Source organism: Prionailurus viverrinus, chromosome X, assembly GCF_022837055.1.
Source record: "Prionailurus viverrinus isolate Anna chromosome X, UM_Priviv_1.0, whole genome shotgun sequence".
Classification (NCBI taxonomy): Eukaryota; Metazoa; Chordata; class Mammalia; order Carnivora; family Felidae; genus Prionailurus; species Prionailurus viverrinus.
Genome location: NC_062579.1, coordinates 38,591,031 through 38,612,342, shown reverse-complemented (window position 1 = coordinate 38,612,342; position 21,312 = coordinate 38,591,031). Strand labels below are relative to the sequence as shown.

The window sequence follows — 21,312 nt, the reverse complement described above, 5'->3', positions numbered from 1 at the left end:
TGATCATTCCGTACGGAGGGTGGGGAAGCCTCTAAACTCACAAGGCGGAGCAGTGGAGCCGTCTCACAGGTGGCGCAGAGCATGGGTGCGAACGTTATTCTGGGCGGTCTTCCTGGCGGAGGGGGTCTTTGCATCTGTACTCTGGATCTGTGCAATAATGTTCAGAGAAGTTGAAGGGCCTCTGGAAAGACGCAGACGTGCCAGTGGCTGTTCTCTCCTGGCAGATACCACAGGATGAGAAGGGGGAGAAGTCAGACTGGTTTACAGTCCCCTCCTGGAACATACCACGAAGGAAGTAGGGGAAGAAATTGGGGGTGTGCAAACCCTACTAGGATGTAGCACTGGGGGGAAAAGGGGAGAAGTCAGTGTTAGATTCCCCTCTGCTGTGATTGTGGGGGTTGGCTGTGGGGGTCTGAATGCTCCCATTAGTCTACATTATCTCCCACTCCAGCAACCCCAGATAAAATAAAAGGTATAAAATAATATATCTTTTGATTTTTTCTTAATCTAAAGCAATATGGCAATAAAAGCATCTTTAGGGAACCATTATTTTTATTTCCACATAAAATAAAATCTGCATAGTGATAGTCCCTTTGAAAATGTAGTTTTAAGACAAGACCGATTCTGCCTGACTTCAGCCAGTTTGTTGTCCCTAATAGTACTTCTCATATAGAAATTCTGGAGATGCCTATACCCTTCTAGGAGATGTCACTGGGCAGAAAGAGAAGAAGTCCCGTTGCCATTACCTGGGAATGCATACTTTTCCTTCAAAACCAAGTTCAGATATCTCCTCCTCCAGGGAATCCTCCTGATCGAGGTAGAAGGCCCTGTGCCCCGCTGAAGGTCTTTCTGAATCGTCAGGTGAGGAAGATGTTTTGAGAGGAACTGACACAGTCTCAGGTATGAACTTGCTGGATGCTCTCAGCCCAGTCACATCCCCTCTGGGTCTCAGTTTAACAGTCTGGAATGTAAGGGTGTCCTACTCAGCCTAAGACCATCTGGGACTAATTTGTGGTCTGAAAGATCCATCAATCAATGAGGGAGACCACACACCAGAGGAACCACGGATTATTTCACTAATCAAAGGAAAAGATAGAGTTATAGGATTCTGAAAACTGGTGAAGTTCAGGTGAAATATAAATGAAAGTGTTTTGGTAACATGAAAGCAAAACAAGGCCGTATGTGAACTGCAAAGTGAACCGAGTCCTGTTTTTTTGGAAACGATAAAAATAAGATAGATGTAGAATGTTGTGTCTAAGTACCCTTATCTCTGTTCAGGTTTGAAAATCTTGGCTGCATTTTTGGGTCTAAGTGACTTAGAGTCTCCAGCAAGAGTAGGATATTTCATTCGTACTGATACCGTTTTGAATGGCAGTTTTTTGATAGTCTATGATTGTAGAGAAGGAAGTTTCCCGGCAACTAAGAAAGTAGTAGTCACTCAAAATAGAGCTCTGTGTGACATTACAGCTGCAGTCCTTGGGAGAAATAATGTTTCCTGTTAATTTTGCATCTGTGATTGTTCTCCCAGCCTGATGAATGGGAGGGCAGGTTTTTATAGTCTGAGATAATTTTTGCTTTTTACAGTGTTGGACTCTCTAATTATTCCAAATTCTCTTTCTACATCTATAAGCCTGGTCTGAGAGTTTATTGAATGAATAAACGAAGAAGAAATTGAATCAAGGGTAGCATGTCTGGCATGCAGACACTTCTATACAGAGCTCCAAGAATCACTGTTAATGAAAAAAGGGGGAGGCAGTGCCTGAATGGCTCATTTGGTTAAGCCTCCGACTTCAGCTCAGGTCATGATCTCATGGCTTGTAAGAAAGATAATCATATTAAAATGATTTCCTGATATATAAAACATTTCAGTGGTGATCTACAGGCATACCTTGAAGATATCTCAGGTTTGGATCCAGACCATTGCAATAAAATAAATATTGCAATAAAGTGAATCAAATGAATTTTTTGGATTCCCTGTGCATATAAAAGTTGTGTTTACATGGGGGCCTGGCTGGCTCAGTCGGTTAGGCCTCCAACTTTTGGCTCAGGTCATGGTCTCGTGGTTCTTGAGTTTGAACCCCACATTGGGCTTCCTGCTGTCAGCGCATAGCCCCCTTCAGATCTTCTGCCCCCCCCCGCCCCTCCCCCTGCCCTCTCTCTCTCTCTCTCTCTCTCTCTCAAAAATAAATAAACATTAAAAAAGAATCATTGTTAATGTTGTTGAACATCCTAATAGTACTACGGTTATGTTTAAAAAAATAATAGGTCATCTGTTAGACCATTTCAGAGAAGGAAAGATAGAGCCAATAAACATATAAAGAGATGTTCAAAGTCATTAGCGATCAGAGAAATACAAATCAAGACATAATGAGGTTATGTTTTACACCCATTCAATTTACAAAAATTTCCTTCTGTAAATACCAAGAGGATGTGCACCCACAGGATCTTTTTGCCCTGTTGAAGGAATGTGAATCAGTGTAACAGCTTTAGAAAGTAGGCATTCCCTCCTACAGTGAATATTTACATATCTCACAATCCAACCAGTCCACTCTTAGGAATATACCCAAAAGAAACACTCTGCACAAACCTAGGATATGCATGACAATCTGTTCACAACAGCAAAACCAGGAAACAAAAATGGATGCTCATCAACAGGAGTCAAAATGAATAAACTAGAACAATGCTCAACAATATGGATGAATATTAAAGGAAAAGAGCCCTGTAATTCCCAAAAGATTATATAAAGAATAACACACTTTCACAAAATTAAAAGCTACTAGTATAAAGAACATAAATTATTTAGGATTGTGTGTAGTTGTGATAAAATCATATTAAAAAATAAAAGATTGATGAACTTGGGATTCAGGATGATATTTACCTCAGTTAAGGGGAGGCAGGGCAATGAATTGGGGGACCACATGGACAGATGGGGGTTATTGTCAAGGCCATACAATGGGTGGTAGGCACATTAAGTACTAACCTTATTATTAAAACTATTTAAATTAATTGGGAAAATTAAACTGTTAAATAAAAATCTAAATATAAAAAGAGAAAGTCGGCATGGAGAAAAGTGCTGTCCTTTCCTCGAATGGGGCAAGAAAATCTTTGGTCCCAGCCTAGAGATGCCATCCAGTGGTAGGATGAGCAGAGAGGCAGGAACTCCAGACCTTGACACTTACTGTAGCCCCTGACAGAGATGCTCTGGTTCCATTACACCTGCTCAAGTGTCTTTTCTTTAGATGCCTTTCTTTCCTGACTTACCCCACTACTCTCTAGCTCCTCACCATGCTTTTGTTTTCTTCATAGCCTTCCTTTAAAACATTTTTAATGTTTTTTTTTATTATTTTGAGACAGAGAGAGATTGAGAGAGCAAGGAGGGGAGGGGCAGAGAGAGAGGGAGAGAGAGAAGATCCCAAGTAGTTTCCCCACTGTCAGCGCAGAGCCTGATGCGGGGCTCCATCTCACAAATAGAGATCATGAGTTGGACGCTTAACTGACCCAGCCACCCAGATGCCCCTACCCTTCCTTTTTACCGGAAATGATTGTATTCATGTGCTGTTTGCTCCTTTACTTGTTCACGCTGATAATGAAGTGATTTCTGCTTCTCACATATGTGGAGTAATCAACTACCTTATTTTTGGTATCTCCACCACACATGCAGAGAGCAGTAAAACACAACCAGGTTCATCGTCTTAAAAGATTACTTATTCCCTTCAAAAGACTCTGCAAGCATCTCTGAATGACACAATTAGTTACAAAATTGACTTGGTAGGAGTAATGCAGGAAACAGTAAAAAGATGCAGAACTTATAAGTATATATAAGACCCTATTTGTTCATCCATAAAATATTTGTTGATCGCCAGTCACTGCTCTTGATGCTTGATGTTTAGCAAAACAAAACAGGCCCTAAATTCCTAGCTTCATGAGCCCAGCATCCTAGTGGGAAAGAGGGCAATAAACATTGTTTATCAAAAGTTGATAACTGCTAAAGGGGGTGGATGGGACAGTGATATGAGTTAGAAATGTGGGAGGGAGGGGAGTTGCCACGTCAAATAGATCAGTCTCCTTTTTTTTTTTTTTTAAATTTCAGAGAGAGCGTAAGGAAGGGAAGAGGGGCAGAGGGAGAGAGAGAAAATATTAAGCAGGATCCACGCTTAGCACGGAGCCCTATATGGGGCTGGATCCCATGACCCTGGGATCATGACCTGAGCCAAAATGAGGAGTTGAACACTCAACTGACTGATTCACCCAGGAGCCCCTAGAGATCGGAGTTTCCTTTTAAACTCTACAAATGACTGTCTTGAATCCTGGAGCAGGCCAGTTGTGAATCTTCCCATTTATGCCAACGTCCAGTTGAAAACAAGTAAGAATGCAAGGTCAGAATATTTTCACATCTGCAGCTAAGGACATAATGATGAGCACCTCTTTGTCCTACAGTAAATACAAAAATCAGTCTTCTGATCAGTCTTGTCTTGCACACTTTCTTTTAGTAGATGAAAAATACTTCACAACATTGTAACATATTATCTGTCTCCCACTGACAGAGATAGAACACTTCATGAAAGCATCAGGTTCAATGGCTAAGCAGGGACCTCAGCTTACTTATTCTACACCCAGCTTTTAATTTTTATTTTATTTTTTAGGTTTTTTTAATTTTTTTTAATGTTTATTTTTGAGAGAGAGAGAGAGAGAGAGAGAGAGAGAGAGGAAGAGAGTGCAAGCAGGGGAGGGGCAGAGAGAGAGGGAGACACAAGATCTGAAGCAGGCTCCAGGCTCAGAGCTGTCAGCACAGAGGCTGATGCGGGGCTCAAACTCATGAACCGTGAGATCATGACCTGAGCCGAAGTCGGACGCTCAACTGACTGAGCCACCCAGGTGCCCCTTTAAGTTTTTTTTTTTGTTTAATTTTTAAGTGATCTCTCCAACCAATGTGGGGTTCAAACTCACAACCCTGAGATCAAGAGTTACACACTCTGCCAACTGAGCCAGCCAGGTGTCCCTACACCCAACTTTAAAAAAAAATGTTTTGTTTTATTTATTTTTGAGAGAGAGAGAGAGAGAGAAAGCAGGGGAGGGACAGAGGGAGAGGGAGACACAGAATCTGAAGACAGGCTCCAAGCTCTGAGTTAGCTGACAGCTCAGAGCCTGATGCAGGGCTTGAACTCACGAACCATGAGATCATGACCTGAGCCAAAGTCAAATGCTTAACCAACTGAGCCACCCAGGCACTCCCCTACACTCAGCTTTTTAATGGAAAATTTTTACATTACACAAAAGTTGAAAGAATTGTGCTATGAACATTCAAATGCCCTCCACCTGGATATAATAACTGTTACCTTTTGCCACATTTGCTTTATCTTTTTATACATACGTACATACATACAGGCCCCATGATTTAAAAATGATGTCCAGGGGAGCCTGGGTGGGTCAGCATCCGACTCTTAGTTTGGGCTCAAGTCATGATCTCATGGTTCATAAGTTCAAGCCCCATGTCAGGGTGGAAGCTGACAGCTCAGAGCTGGGGTTCTCTCTCTCTCTCTCTCTCTCTCTGTCTGCCCCTCCCCCCTCTCAAATAAATAAACTTTTATAAATAAATAAATAAAAATAATGTCCAAAGAAAATTATTTAAGTCATTGAAGGTTGTATTCAGCTGATGGGCATTAGGTAACACCCTGATTGAAGCAGGATTAGGGTTTTTATAGGGGAAAGTTGAATATGTATCTTTGCAGTTTGGGCTTAGGTGATAGTTTTGTGTACTTTAAGGGAAACTCACAGTTAGAGGGTTGCTCTTGTTTTTGTTCCCCTCTCTCGATGAGAGCCACATACCAGAAGAACAGCACTTTCTGAGAATTATTTTTGTAAGCCTTGTGGCTTATCTGCTAGTCAAAGTTCATGCTGGAGGGGAAGGGATAGATAATGAAAGGAAGAGAAAGAAAGAAAGAAAGAAAGAAAGAAAGAAAGAAAGAAAGAGAAAGAAAGAAAGAAAGGGAGGAAGAAAGAGGAAGGAAGGGAAGGGAAGGACTCTGGCATGTTTGTTTTTTAATACCTTTCTACAGTAAACTGTGGACATCATGCTCCCTAAAGGCTAAATACTCAGCATGTATCTCCTGAGGGACTGAATATACAAACAGATAATGGCTAGACCATATACAGCTGATCCTTGAACAATGGGAGTTTTAACTGCGGAGGTCCACTTACAGGCAGAATTTTTTCAATAAATACAGTATTGTAAATGTATTCTCTCTTATGATTTTCTTAATATCATTCTCTTCTCTAGCTGGCTTTATTGTAGGAATACAGTATATAATACAAAGCACGTACAAAATATGTATTAATCGACTGTGTTATTGGTAAAGCATCTAGTCAACAGTAGGCTACTAGTAGTTACATTTGGGGCAAATCAAAAGTTATTCCACTGTGTTGGGGGAAGGGAGGTCGGTGCCTCTAACTCCTGCGTTGTTAAAGGGTCAACTGTATATGACAATAGAACTCTGACCTACAAGCTCTGTAGCAACAAGCCTGGGAAGCCAAACTGCTACCCCTGCAGCAATGGGTCTAGATAGTTAGGATCTGGTCAATGACCACAAGCCTCCTTATTTTTTGCCTCCACTCTCCACTTCCGGCTCAGGTCCAACCAGAGAAAACCAAATCTGCTCCCCAAACCAATCACCCAGGATGCCCCGCTTCTAGTTAGCTTGCCTGCAGCTTCCCCATGCCAATGGCTTTGCAATTAGGGCATACCTGAAGCCTTCCCTTTTCTTACTGTAAAGTTTTCCCATTCTTCTGCTTGCCTTTGAATCTCTGCCAAAAGGCAAGTGACAATGTTGAACTTCCTTGCTATAGCAAGCTTGGAATAAATGGCCTTTGCTTTTCTCTTTTGGTCTGTCTTCATTTATTTCCACAAGGCATACATGAAGTCTTTCCTTCTTTCACTATAAAACTTTCCCACGTGATAGTGGCTGACTCCCTTGCTATAGAGACCTGTGTAGTTTCTGTTCTCATTTCGGTGATCTTTGTATATTTCCACGCTCCTAAGAACAAAGACTTTTTTTTTACATAGCCACGAGCCCATTCTCATATCTAAGAAATTTAAGGTATGATTTTCAATTTAATTTAAAAATTATCATATAGTAAAATTAACTTTTTGGTGTCTAGTTCATTAATTTGAATACATGTATAGATTTGTGTAACCACCACTGCCATCAGGATACAGAAGAATTCCATCACTTCCCCCCAACTCCTTACAAACACCTCATCACGCCTACGAAATTTAACAAGGATACAATAATATTATGTATCCCAAATTCAAGTTTTTCTAATTATCCTCAAATTTCTTTCCAACTTTTTAAAATCCCAAATCCAAACAGGGTTCATGCATGACATTTGGCATTGTGCATAGCATCATGCCTCTTTAGTCTCTAATCTCTCTTTAATCTAAGAGGATTTTCCCAGCCTGTTTTGTCTGTCATGACCTTGATATTTTTGACCAGCATTTGCCAATTGTGTTGTAGATGGTTCTGCATTTCTGATTGTTTCCTCATGAATAGATTCAGGTCAAAGAGCTTGGGTAAGAAATCTGCTTGGGTGATATGTCCTTCTCAGTGAGTCATGTCTGGAAACGTGTGTCCATGCATCCTGTATTTGGTAATGCTAAGTTTAACTTCTTCATTGCAAAGAAATCTTTTTTCTTTTGTATTTAATTACTTACCTGTGGGGTGATTCTTTGGGGACACTGTGAATAATCTTTTCCCTCAATGTATTAGTTTGCTAGGGCTGCCATAACATAACACCACAAAGTGGGTAGCTTAAATAACAGAAATCCATTTTCTCACAGTTCCAGGGGCTGGAAATCCAAGATCAAGATGTTGACAGGTTTGGTTTCTCCTGAGGCCTCTCTCCTTGGCTTGCATATGGTCCCCCTCTTGCCACATTCTCACAAGGTTGCTCCTCTGTGTACCCGGTATCTCTCTGTAAATTCTAATCTCCTTTTATAAAGACACCAGTCTTGGGGCACTTGGGTGGCTCAGTTGGTTAAACGTTCCACTTCAGATCAGGTCATGATCTCACGGTCCGTGAGTTCAAGCCCCCAAATCAGGCTCTGTGCTGTCAGCTCAAAGCCTGGAACCTGCTTCAGATTCTGTGTCTCCCTCTCTCTCTGCCCCTCCCTCACTCTCACTCTGTCTCTGTCTCTGTCTCTGTCTCTCTCTCAAAAATAAATAAACATTAAAATATAAAGACACCAGTCAGATTGGATCACCTCTTTAAAGACCCTATTTCCAAATATGTCATATTCTTGGATACTGAGGGTTAGGGCTTCAACATATGAATTTGGGGGGAACAAAATTCAGCCCACAACACTCAGTAAGCATTCACAAAATAGTTTTATCATCCATTGATGATCTTTGCCTAAACAATGATTAACTTGGGGTTTGCAAAATGGCTGTTTTCTAATTCTTTATTTTTCTGTATTTATTAGTTGGCATTGTTCTGTAAACAGTTTCCTGGGGTGCCTTGGTGGCTCAGTTGGTTAAGCGTCTGTCTCTTGACTCAGCTCAGGTCTTGATCTCAGGGTCGTGAGTTCAGGCTCTGTTTTGGACTCCATGCTGGGTGTGGAGTCTACTTTAAAAAAAAAAGAGTTTTCCTTCCTCTTGCATGTTTGTTTGTTGAGAATTATTATATTCATGTGCCAGCATCATAATGTATTTGCATCATAATGTGTACATAATACACAATTAGTGCTTAAGAAATATCAGTGCAATTAATGAATAATAAGTACTATCATAATATTCTACTAGAACTCCTGGACACAGTCTGTACTCATAGATTCCAGTTTCCCTCCCAAATTGCGATTTGTCATATATACTAGTCCCCTGATTTTTCTTTGTCTTGCTCTGAAACCATGTTTATTCTTACTTCTAATGTTACATCTAGATGCTTCTTGATTCTGTTGACTGGAATCATGCTGATCATTTGATTTCATTGATTTCTTTGAGTCCTACTGATGAACACTTGGATTTTCCAGTATTTTCTATTTCAAACAATGCCACAATGAACCACCTTGTACTATACCTTCCAAATATGTATAGGTGTATTCCTAGAATAGAGTCCCAGAAATGTAGTTTCTGAGCCATAATTAAATGCATTTAGAATTTGCTGAATATTTTCATATTCACCTCCATAGGATTGTATCACTTTGACTACCCCCCAACTATAGATGAGAGTGTCCATTTTCCCACAACTTCACCAACAGAGAGAGTTGTTAAATTTTTAGATTTTTGCCAATCTGATAAGTGAGAAATGATATCCCAAGTATAGTTTTAATTTTCATTTCTCTTAGTATGAAAGTGATTGAATATCTTTTCATATGTTTAAAATCATCTGTATTAGTTTTTCTCTTAATGATTTTTGTCCATGTTTAGTTCAATTAATATGATGATTCATACTAATATTCTTCAAAAATTTTAAACTCCCTTGTAGTCCTCCTTTAGCCTTATTTGGTTATGACATAATATTCTTTTAATGTACTGTTGGATTCTGTTTTCTAATGTTTTACTTAGGAACTTTTTTCTTTGATGTTTCTAAATTAGAATGCTCTAAATTTTTTATTTTTCTGCAGAACTTTACAAGTCAATATACACACATGTTAACATCACCACAATCAAGATAACAAATATTTCTATCACTGCCCCCCACCAAATTTCTTCATAAGTTCCTCCATCCTCACTTCCAAATAACCACTGATGTGTTTTCTGTCATTAGAGATTCATGTGCATTTTCTAGGATATTATAGAAATGGAATAATACAGTGTTTCTCTTCTGTCTCTGGCTTCTTTCATCCAGCATAATTATTTTGAAATCATTCAGGTTGTTCTGTGTATCACTTACTTTTTATTGCTGCATAGTATTACATTGTATGGATCCATCACAATTAGTCTATCCATTCAACTCTTAATGGATCTCTGTATTCTTCCCAGGTTTGGGCTATTATAAATATTCATGTATAAGTCTATGTGTGGACATAGCTGTTATATCTTTTGGGTATATATGTAATAGTGGAAAGGCTGGGTCAATGGTAGGTATATGTTTACATGTTTAAGAAACTCCCAAGCTGTTTTCCAATGTACTTTTACAATTTTACATTCCCACCAGCAGTTTATGATAGTCACAGATGTTCCTCATCCTTGCCAATGCTGGGCGAAATTGTCGTTTTAGTTTTAGCCATTTTAATGGATGTCAAGCGATATCTCATTGTGGTTCTAATTAGCATTTTCCTGCTGTATAATGAATCTTTCTGTTTGCTTAATGGCCATTTGTATGTTTCCTAAGGAGAAAGCTTAGATTATTGATGTTAGTCTTTCTCCTTTTCCAATATTCAATATTCAATATTCAAGGTTACAAATTTCCCTTCAATACTAGAGGAGGCCAGAGACAGCAACCTCTTTGACATTGGCTATAGTAACTCCTTACTAGACATTTCTCCAGAGGCAAGGGAAACAAAAGCAAAAATGAACTATTGGGACTTCAAAATAAAAAGCTTCTGGGGATGCCTGGATGGGGTTCAATTGGTTAAGTGTCCAACTCTTGATTTTGGCTCTAGTCATCATGTCACAGCTCCTGAGATTGAGCCCTGTATCAGGTTCTGCACAGACAGTGAAGACCCTGCTTGGGATTCTCTCTCACTCCTCTCTCTGCCCCTCCCCTGCTCACACTCTCTCACTCTGTCAAAAAAGAAAAAGAAAAAGAAAAGATAAAAAGCTTCTGCATAGCAAAGGAAACAATCAATCAAACTAAAAGGTGACCTATGGGATGGAAGAAGATATTTGCAAAAGACATATCTGATAAAGGATTAGTATCCAAAATCTATAAAGAACTTCTCAAACTCAACACCCAAAAAAAAAGAAATAATCCAGTTAAGAAATAGGCAGAAGACATGGACACACATTTTTCCAAAGAAGATATCCAGATGGTTAAGAGATGCGTGAAAAGATGTTCAACATCACTCATCATCAGGGAAATACAAATCAAAACCACAATGAGATACCACTGCACCTGTCAGAATGGCTAAAATTGAGAACATAAGAAACAAGAGATGTTGCATGAGGATGTGGAAAAAGGGGAACTCTCTTACATTGTTGGTGGGAATGCAAACTAGTGCGGCCAATCTGGAAAACAGTATGGAGGTTCCTCAAAAAGTTAAAAATAGAACTACCCTATGACCCAGCAATTGCACTACTAGGTATTTACCCACAGAACACAAAAATACAGAATCAAAGGGGCACATGCACCCTGATGTTTATAGTAGCATTATCTACAATAGCCACATTATGGAAAGAGCCCAAATGTCCATCAACTGATGAAAGGATAAATACACAAACACACACACACACACACACACACACACACACACACACACACACTGGAATATTACTTAGCCATCAAAAAGAATTAAATCTTGCCATTGCAACGATGTGGATGGAGCTAGAGTATATTATGCTAAATTAAATAAGTCAGTCAGAGAAATACAAATACCATATGATCTCACTCATATGTGGAATTTAAGAAACAAAACAGATGAACATAGAGGAAAGGAAAAAAAAGAGAGGGAGGCAAGCCAAGAAACAGACTCCAAACTATAGAGAACACACTAAGGGTTGCTGGAGGAGAGGTGGAGGGGGTGGCCTAAATGGGTGATGGTATTAAAGAAGGCACTTGTTGGGATGAGCACTGGGTGTTATATGTAAGTGATGAATCACTAAATTCTACTTCTGAAACCAAGATTACACTATCCACTAACTAACTAGAATTTAAATAAAAACTTGAAACATGTAGAACAAACAAATAAACAAAAACCCCACAAATTTCCTTTTAAACATTGCTTTCACTGTATCCCACAAATTTTCATAAGTTGTATTTTTCGTTTTTGTTTCCTTCAAATATATTTTTAAGTTTATTTATTTTGAGAGCGAGACAGAGCATGCAAGCAGGGGAAGGGCAGAGAGAAAGAGGGAGAGAGAGAGAATTCTAAGCAGGTTCTGCACTGCCAGCACAGAGTCCAACACAGGGCTCGATCCCGTGAACTGTGAGATCATGACCTGAGCTGAAATCAAGAGTCAGACGCTCCATCTACTGAACCACCCAGACTCCCATAAATACTTTAGGATATTTTATTTTATTTTTTTTTAATTTTCTTAACGTTTATTTATTTTTGAGACAGAGAGAGACAGAGCATGAATGGGGGAGGGTCAGAGAGAGGGAGACACAGAATCTGAAACAGGCTCCAGGCTCTGAGCTGTCAGCACAGAGCCCAGTGTGGGGCTCGAACTCACGGACCTGAGCCAAAGTCGGCTGCTTAACCGACTGAGCCACCCAGGTGCCCCACTTTAGGATATTTTAAAGCTATCTTTCTATTAGCTATCTTTCTGTTTCTGGTTTTATTCCATTGTGATATAAGATCATACTTATTATTTCTATTATTTTAAACCTGTTAAGGTGTGTTTTGTGACCCAAAAAGTGGTCTATCATGGGGAATGTTTCATGTGAGCATGAGAAGAATGTGTTCTGCTGTTATTGGATGAAGTATTCTAAAACTCTCAATTAGATCCAGTTTATTGATGGTTCTGTTCAGTTCAACTGTATCTTTACTGATTTTCTCCCTGTCAAATCTATCAATTACTAAAAGAGCAGTGTTGAAGTCTCCACCTATAGTAGTGGATTTGTCCATTTCTCCCTGCTGTCTGTCCATTTTTTCCTTAGGTATTTTGATGCTCTGTTGTTAGGTGCATGCACATTGATTGTTAGGCCTTCTGGGAGAATTGACCCTTTTAGCACTATGTAATATCCCTCTTTATCCCTGATAAATGTCATTGTATTGAAGTCTGTTTTGTCTGAAATTAATATAGCTACTTCATCTTCCTTTTCATTAGTGTTAGCACTTCTATTTATATATTTAAACATAGTTATACATGTTATACATGTATACATGTTACACATTTACACATGTTAAAATGGGTTTCTTATAGACAACAACATAGCTGGGTCTTGTTTTGTTTTTTGTTTTTTTTTTATCCACTCCAAAAGTCCCTGTATTCTAATAGGTGTCTTTAGATCATTCACATTTAAAGTGATTACTGATATACTTGGATTAATATTTACCATGATTAACTAATTAATGAATTCACATTTGGGGCACTTGGGTGGCTCAGTCCGTTGAGTGTCCGACTGTTGATTTTGGCTCAGGTCATGACCTCATGGCTCATGGGACTGAGCCTCACATTGGGCTCTGTGCTGATACAATTCTCTCTCCCTCTCTGCCTTTTCCCTGCACACACACACTCTCTCTCTCTTTCAAAGTAAATAAACTTTAAAAAAAATTTTAAGAAGTATTTACCATATTTTGAACTGTTTTCTATTCATTGCACTTGTTATTTTCCTTTTTAAAAATCTTTCCATAATTTTTGCCTTCTCTGCTTTTAATTGATCATTATATATTATTCCATTTTCTCTCGTCTCTTAGCAAACCAATTATACTTCTTTTTAAAATTTTTAGTGGTTTCCCCTGAGTTTGCAATATACATTTACCACTAATCCAAGGCTACTTTCAATTAACACTATACTACTTCATGGGCAGTGCAGGTCTTATAGCTAAGTATTCGCAGTTCCTCCCTCTTGTCCTTTATAATGTTGCTGTCATTTATTTCATTTATCTATATGTTATAATCATGTAACACATGATAACTATTATTATTTTGAATAAGTAGCTGACTATTAGATTGATTTAGAACAAGAAAAATAAAATAGTTTAACTTTTTGTAGGGGACAAAATCCTTTTTCCTCTACCCTCTTTTTTAAAAAAATTTTAATGTTTATTTATTTTCGAGAGACCGAGTGTGAGTGGGGGAGGGGCATAGAGAGAGGGAGACAAAGAATCTGAAGCAGGATCCAGGCTCCAAGCTGTCAGCACAAAGCCTGATCGGGGCTCCCGAACTCATGAACCGTAAGATCAAGACCTGAGCCGAAGTCGAACACTTAACCGACTGAGCCACCCAGGCGCCCCTCCTCTCCCTTCTTAAACTGTGTACCTGGGGCCCTGCTAATTAAACTGACCAAAAGAAAACCAGATTAACAGGAGAAACAGTTATGGAGCCTTCCTTTCAAAGCAGAAAGAAGTGAAGACCCCAAAGAGATAATTAGACCTGGGGAGTTATATTCCATTTTAACAAAGGGTAATTGAGTGTAGAGAAGAAATTAAATAAAGGAAAAGGAAATTTGGTCTTGGGATGGGGGAATAAATTGTGGGAAGGTGATGGGCAAATAAGGATTGTTTAGTAAGGTTTGTTATGCAGACTCAAGTTATCAGGTGAGAAAGGAGTTGTCTCCAGCATCTTTTTTCCTTTTCCTAGTATAGGAGAGGAGGACACCTTTACAAATGGAAATTTCCTTTACAGAAAAGAAATCTATGCCCTGCTTTCAAATGGAAAGCTGGAGGGGCGCCTGGGTGGCGCAGTCGGTTAAGCATCCGACTTCAGCCAGGTCACGATCTCGCGGTCCGTGAGTTCGAGCCCCGCGTCAGGCTCTGGGCTGATGGCTCAGAGCCTGGAGCCTGTTTCCGATTCTGTGTCTCCCTCTCTCTCTGCCCCTCCCCCGTTCATGCTCTGTCTCTCTCTGTCCCAAAAATAAATTTAAAAAAAAAAAAAAAGTTGAAAAAAAAAAATGGAAAGCTGGAAGGCAGAGAGCTAATTGCTTTCAGCTCAAAACACTCCTTAAGCCAAATTGGTATATTTGGGGTTGGCATATCCCAGTTCCTTTCAACTTCATTTATTCCTTTCCAGCAGTCTGCTTTTTTAATGTAGATCTTACTTTCAGACCTATATTATTTTCCTTCTTTCTGAAGAACTTCTTTTAATGTTTCTTGCAAGGTAGATCTGGTGATGAATTCTCTCAATGTGTGTTTGCTGGGAAAGTCTTTATTTCTCCCTCACTTTTGAAGGGTATTTTCACTGGTTATAGAATTCTAAGTTGTTGGGTGTTTTTTTCTTTTAACACTTGAAAAATTTCATTCTGTTCTCTTATTGCTTGAATGCTTTCCAAGAAAAAAGTCTGATATAATTCTTATCTTCGTTCCCCTATAGATAAGATGGCTTTCCCCGCTCTGGATTCTTTCAAGATTTTCTTTCTGCCATTGGTACTTCAGTTTGAATATCATATGCCTAGGTGTAGATTGTTTTGGTACTTATGCCATATGGTGGTCACTGAACTTGATGAATCCGTGGTTTGGTGTCTGCCATAAATTTTGTAAAATTCTCCATTATTATTTCTTCAAAATTTCTCTGCTTCTTTCTCTCTTTCTTCTTCTGATTTTCCAACTGTGCATATGTTACACCCTTTATAATTGTCTCACAGTTCTAGGATATTCTGTGTGGGGTCTTTTATTTGATATTTTTTTCTATTTGCATTTCAGTCTGGGAAGTTTCTATTGATATTATCTTCAACCTCACTGATTCCTTCCTTTGCTATGTCCAGTCTACTTATGAGCCCATGAAAGGCATTCTTAATTTCTGTTACAATGTTTTTGATTTTTGGCATTTCCTTTCAATTCTTTCTTAGGGTTTCCACCTCTCTTCTTGCAATACCTATCTGTTGTTACATGTTGTCTGTATTTCCCATTAGAATCCTTAACATACTTATTTTAACTTTACATAGTTAGTTTAAATTTCCTAGATGATAATTTCAAACTCTATGTCATATCTGTGTCTGGTTCTGACACATGCTTTGTTTCTTTAAACTGTTTTTCTTGTGTTACAGTGAATACTCAGCACACAGGAAGAGACAAGCAACATGCACTCAGGGAATCAGGAAAGACTGTTTATTTCACGCAGGTGCCAGCCCAGTGGAGTCACCTCCAAAGGCTGAGCATACTGCTAAGGTTTTACTGATCTTTTACACATATCTGCTTCCGTGTTGGGCTGGACTAGTATAGTCAAGCTTCTGTTTCCTGACCGCTGGCTGATTTGAGAGGCAAGCAATATTGCAGAAGCCAAAAGCATACAAGGGGAATATCTGGCCTCAGACATCTGGCTGGTCCTTTTTAATCTGCTTTTACCAGCTTTCCTTCTCACTTGCTTTTAGCCTGCTTTTATAAGTTTTTGTTGAAAGCTAGACATGATGTGTTGGCTATCAGAGGTGTATGGGCCTTTAGTGTGAAGTTTCATGTGAATCTTATTGCATCCACACGACTCCTGAAACAGAATGCTGTGGGCACCAGTGACAGTCACAACAAAGTTTATTACAATGAGAGGCAAGGCCAACACTCTTGATAAGAGTGCGGCCCTGAACAGCCGGGGCACAGAGTTTTTAAAGCCGATCACATCGTTTTATCATCACCTGGGAACAGAACAAAGAAAGTTTCCAGATGAGTCAGAAACAGTTGCCAGATGAGTTAGAAACAGTTGCCTAATGAGGTGTTTATTTTAGACTTTCTGCCTCTAAGTTGCAACCAGTGGATCTCCTTGACCCTGCCTCTGATGCTCTTTTCTTTGGACTTTTGTTTCCTTAATTGGTGAAGCCTAATTTACAAGAGTATGAGGCATAGTTTACAAGAGTAAAGCAAGGCTGTTATCTCTTAACCTTCAGTATCAACACAAAGCTGTTATTTTTCAAGCAATAGCACTGCTAGGAATTTACCCAAGGGATACAGGAGTACTGATGCATAGGGGCACTTGTACCCCAATGTTTAGAGCAGCACTCTCAACAATAGCCAAATTATGGAAAGAGCCTAAATGTCCATCAACTGATGAATGCATAAAGAAATTGTGGTTTATATACACAATGGAGTACTACGTGGCAATGAGAAAGAATAAAAAAAAAAGAGGTTAGAGTGGAAGAGAGCCAAAGCATAAGGGACTCTTAAAAACTGAGAATAAACTGAGGGTTGATGGGGGGTGGGAGGGAGGGGAGGGTGGGTGATGGGTATTGAGGAGGGCACCTTTTGGGATGAGCACTGGGTGTTGTATGGAAACCAATTTGACAATAAACTTCATATATTGAAAAAAAATAAAAAAATATAATTCAAAAAAAATTAAAAAAAACTCTTCACTATCAATAAAAAAATGTAAACAAGTATGGACCTTCAGTTTATGATATGCATGTTGAAGTCTTTAGGGGTGATGTGTGCTGGTTATTGTAAAACGTATTGAAATGCATCAGAAAAAGATGAGTTGATGAGTGGAAAGAGGGTGTATAAATGAGTATGAGAGATAAATATAATAAAATGTGTTTTTATGCACACTCACTTTAAAATTCTTTCAACTTTTCTTTATGACTGAAAAAAATGTTCACAATAAAAAGTTGGAATGAATGTGTCATACTGCATACAATTGTTTCTGATTAATTTTTTCTACATAATACTCCTCATATTGTTGGGTCTCACTGTACATTGTTCATTTTGACTCCTTTGGTGAGCATCTGATTCGTTTCCAGGTTTTTATGTTGTGAACAGGCTTTCATGAATGTCCTTTTACATGTTTTCTGGGCATGTGGGCAAGAGTTTCTCTTGGGGTTACTCCTAGGAGTGGACTCGCAGTGTGGTGAGGTATTTATAGAAGGGGATGCCAAACAGTTTTCCAAAGTGGCTTCACTAATTTACCCTTCCATGAATAGTGTAAGAGATCTTGTGGGTCCACACCGTCACCAACATTAAGTCTTGCCCAATTGCTTTATTTTTGCCAAATGAGAGGGTATATATGGGATCTCACTGTGGTCTCAATGTGCATCTCTTTGACCATTAATGATTTGCTAATTTTATTTTTTCTGTTTTAGCTTATACTTAATTCCTCTGTGGATATTTTTTTCCCTTTTCTACAATTTGGACTGAAAGCTTAAATAATCGGTTTCAGTCTTTCTCATTTACTAATAAATTTACTTTGTGATATGAATCGTTGTAAGTATATCACTTTACACATCACATGGATGATGTTAGTAATCTGTTTTAATTTCCTCCTTAACCTAAGTATTAATTATGTGCAAGTGCTTTTTCTGTCCAGGCATTTGAGTTTTTCGTGGTCTCTTTGTCTTTATCTCCACTTTTATTGCATTGTAGTCTGTGAATATGGCCTGTGTGGTATAACTTGTTAAGATGTGTTATTTCCTTTATGGCATAGTGCAAGGAGAATTTTTTCAGCATGTTTCATTTATGTATAAAAATGTGCATTCTCTGTTGAGTACAAAATAAAGATTGAATGTTGACATACACAATATCAAATTTTTAAATTGTATTATTCCAATCTGTATACCTTACACATTTCATCCCTTGACCTGTGAGATTTCTGTGAGAAATATAATTCTTATGCTGTAATTGAATATTTGCAAAAACTTCCCTTTTGTATCAGTTTTTGTTTTCTATATTTTAAAAGCATACATGCGCGCGCGCGCGCACACACACACACACACACACACACACACATAAATGCTCATGATTGGTGCATTCTCTCAATGACTGTATGCTTTTAAATGAAGAAATCTGTTTATTTCTCTTAAAATTCATCACTTTGAAATCTATTTTTTCTAATATTAACATTATTAGTTGTCAATATTCTATCCATTTGTTGTCCTCATTAAAAAAAAATTGGCGTGCCTGGATGGCTCAGTTGGTTAAGTGACCAAATTCGGCTCAAGTCATGATCTCACAGTTCATGAGTTCAAGCCCCCCCGTCAGGCTCTGTGCTGACAGCTTGGAGCCTGGAGCCTGCTTTGGATTCTCTGTCTCCCTCTCTCTGCCCCTCCCCCACTCGCACTCTGTCTCTCTCTCTCTCTCTCTCTCTCTCTCTCAAAACTAAATAAACATTTAAAAATTAAAAAAAAAACTTTTCAGGAGCACCTGGCTGACTCAGTTGATAGAGCATGTGACTCTTGATCTTGGGGTTGTGAGTTCAAGCCCCATGTTGGGTGTAGAGATTACTTAAAGTCTTTAAATTTTTGTTTTTAATGTTTATTTATTTTTGAGAGAGAGAGAGAGAGAGAGAGAGAGAGAGAGAAACCGCAAGCAGGGGAGGGGCGGAGAGAAGGAGACACAGAATCTGAAGCAGGCTCCAGGCTCGGAGCTGTCAACACAGAACCTGAGGTGGGGCTCGAACTCACGAACCCCGAGATCATGACCTGAACTAAAGACAGATGCTTAACCGACTGAGCCACCCAGGCACCCCTAAAAATAAAATCTTTAAAAGAAAGACTTTTCATGATGAAATAGCATACCAAATCCCCATGTACCTGTCACTGATTTTTAACAGTTATCAACATTCTGTCTTTCTTGTTCTTCTACCCCTCACTCTTCTACTCCTCACTCGTGTCCTCCCTTGTTTGAGTATTTGAAAGCTGATACCAGACTTCATATCATTTCACCCATATACTTCAGGATGAATCTCTAGCATCTAAGGATACTTTGCTTTCATTTTTTTATTCATCTCCTCCTCCTTTTTAGAAGTTTTTACTTAAGCAATCCTTATACCCAAAATTTGGGGCTCAAACTCATGACCCCAAGATCAGGAGTCACACGCTCTCCCAACTAAGCCAGCCAGGCATCCCCCTTCTTTCAGCATAACCATCACACATAATAAAATTGACGTTACCATTATCAAGCTAACAAAATTGACATTATTGCTGTTTTTTATACATGTCTGTATGCTAGCAAGCTTCTAAAGATTCAATTTCTTCTTTTATTTTCTCACTCAACAAACTATTATCCTATCCAGGGCTGTGGGAGGGACAGAGGAGTACTTGGTCATTAGAGAGTCCAGTCCACTACTGTCCAGAATGTTGAACTGGGGTCCAAAAAGGATGTGACTGGTCTGAGGGCACAAAGATGGAGAATACCAGAGCTCAGGCCTAGGTCTTTTCAAAAAGCTTTCTCCACCTGCTGAGTCAGAAGGGCCTTCAGCTGGTGTGGCCTCTCCTATCCCAGTCAGGGAGGGCTTCCCATAAGAGATATGTGAGCTGGGTTTTGAAGAATGTGTAGCAATTCATCCTTTGAAGACATAGTTACCTCTGCACCAGAGGGTCAATGGCATCTCCGTAATTTCCATATTTGAGGTGTTAAGGGGCAGCAAACTCACTGTGGAGCAGTGTTGAAAATTTGTGGTAATTGCTTCACCTGCATAATTATTACTTAGGTTTTATTTCATAAGGAGGTATGAATAATACAGTGACCTAGAAGATGCTTTTATTGACACATTACATTTAGATAGAGAAAACAACCATTGACATATTAATGTAAAATTTATTTTTTCTGATGCCTATTATTATTTTAGTTGAGGTGGTTTGGCTGGTGTAGGGGCTGTTTGAGATTACAGTCACCTTTAGGCCCTCACTCCCCTGCCTAAGGTGGTGGGACTAGATGCTACGACTCAGACATTTCTCCCCTCTCCTGTGGTTATCTGGGGAGTGGGGGACTATATGCTCCTACTGCATCCCTTCTAGAACACTCTATAATATCACCCAGGGGAGGCTACTATTGTGACATTTCTCCCCTTCCCCCCAGTATTACCTTTCAGAGTCACTTAGGTTCTCACTCTGTTTTCATTAGTAATGATTCCCCTCTCCCCTGTGCTCTGTCCCTTAGGCGCCCCATAGTGTCTCCAGGAGAGCTCCAGAGCATAACTCCAAAGACTCCTGTCTCCAAGAAGTCTACTCAAAGAAGGGCTGGCCACCTCTTCCCAGGGCAGCCCCACTGTTCTACTTAGATGGAAGGCAAGTTTCTTCCACCATACGGCATGGACACCCTTCCAAGATGGCAGTCCCCATGGAGCAGCGCCACTTGCGAACAGTCATATTCTGAGCCCAACAGAACTGGGGATGGTAAGGAAACTTTCACAGACTGCTCGGTAACTGCGCCCTGTTGACTGCAGACCGTAGCTTCGCAGGTGCTTTTGAGCATGCGCACCAAACACCTGCCCAACCCATTCCTCCCTTGGACGCCGTGCTATTAAAAGTCAGAACTCAGAAGAGAAGGGGTTTTCAGGGGCATGCGCATTAGTACTTGAGCCGGGCTGAGGTGAGTTTTCAGTAGTTACCTCTCCTGGTCTACTGTGCTGAGTTATGCAGATCATCAGTGTTGGTGATGGGGCTTGTGTGGATTCAGTGTTGGGGTCTTTTACATTGGATGCCCAGCTAATTGTTATTCAGCTTTAACTTTTTCTAATGTAAGCCTTAAGGCCTTACATTTCCATATAAGGCCCAAAAGATATATTATATGGTATTATTGTTCATTTCCAAATATTTCAAAATTTCAGTTACGATTTTTTTTCATTTCACACGTGTCATTTG

General features: G+C 39.4%; 1 protein-coding gene and 1 long non-coding RNA gene across 2 annotated transcripts in view; one reads left to right on the top strand and one right to left on the bottom strand.

The window, feature by feature from the left end:
• ZNF81 (zinc finger protein 81) overlaps positions 1–135 on the bottom strand; it is a 90,084-nt gene extending 89,949 nt beyond the window's left edge. The window contains exon 1 of the mRNA XM_047844547.1: positions 42–135. The gene's annotated coding sequence lies outside the window, so the exon portion shown is untranslated. The remainder of the gene's footprint in view (positions 1–41) is intronic.
• Positions 44–20,942, top strand: LOC125157630 (uncharacterized). Its single transcript, XR_007149020.1, has 3 exons — positions 44–85; positions 800–900; positions 20,609–20,942. It is a non-coding gene; the product is annotated as an uncharacterized LOC125157630 (long non-coding RNA).
• Positions 20,943–21,312: the final 370 nt, after the last annotated feature.